Source organism: Bison bison, unplaced genomic scaffold (assembly GCF_000754665.1).
Source record: "Bison bison bison isolate TAMUID 2011002044 unplaced genomic scaffold, Bison_UMD1.0 scf7180017864162, whole genome shotgun sequence".
Classification (NCBI taxonomy): Eukaryota; Metazoa; Chordata; class Mammalia; order Artiodactyla; family Bovidae; genus Bison; species Bison bison.
This window is the reverse complement of record NW_011494734.1, coordinates 3,047,462-3,048,136: the sequence shown is the minus strand read 5'-3', so window position 1 is coordinate 3,048,136 and position 675 is coordinate 3,047,462. Positions and strand designations below refer to the sequence as shown.

Sequence of the window (675 nt, the reverse complement as noted above, 5' to 3'; positions counted from 1 at the left end):
ACTAGTCCCATCCCCAACCAGCGATGCCTCCCCAGGAGTTAAGGCAGGGCGGCGTGGCGTGCGTTGCATCTTTAGCGACGATCTCACCTGCTTCGACTCACGACCAGTCTGGAATGCCCCCGGGACAGCCGTTCCGCCGCCTTTATAGCGCTCTCAGAAGGCAGTGAGACGTTTTATTTACGGAGCAACAGAGACACCTTAGTCCAAAAACGGGACACACAGACAGCGGTCTTTACCCACCTATCCTACCAGGGGGGAAAAAAAAATTCTACCCCTCCCTAATTCTTTCCCTTTCCCGAAACAGGAAGGCTGAGAATCTTACTGGCTCTCATCCAAGAGCCACCCAAATCCACCGCCCCTCAATTACTAACGTGGGCTACGAGGTCAGGGGCGGAGCAGGCCCTGGGGAGCTTGTTACAGGAGACCAGAGCCCAGCGTGGAAGAAGAGGTCAGTGACTGCGAGGAGCGCTGGCCTTGACTCCTAGGTTGTATGAATCCGGAAGCTCCATAGTCTGGCACACAGCTCTCAAACCAAGTGGGGAAGAGGAAAGGAGCAGTGGCCAGTTTTGCATTTAATAAGGGTTTGGATTTCTAGAAGGTCTTTCATTGAAAGTACTCACTGAATGGTGGTTATAGACAGTTCAGTAATTTATTCATAAAGCTTAGATACGAACT

The 675-nt window shown here is 51.9% G+C and overlaps 1 protein-coding gene across 1 annotated transcript in view; it reads right to left on the bottom strand.

Annotated features, from left to right (window-relative positions):
• SLC26A4 (solute carrier family 26 (anion exchanger), member 4) overlaps positions 1-125 on the bottom strand; it is a 64,668-nt gene extending 64,543 nt beyond the window's left edge. The window contains exon 1 of the mRNA XM_010841472.1: positions 88-125. The gene's annotated coding sequence lies outside the window, so the exon portion shown is untranslated. The remainder of the gene's footprint in view (positions 1-87) is intronic.
• Between the last annotated feature and the right edge of the window lie 550 nt (positions 126-675).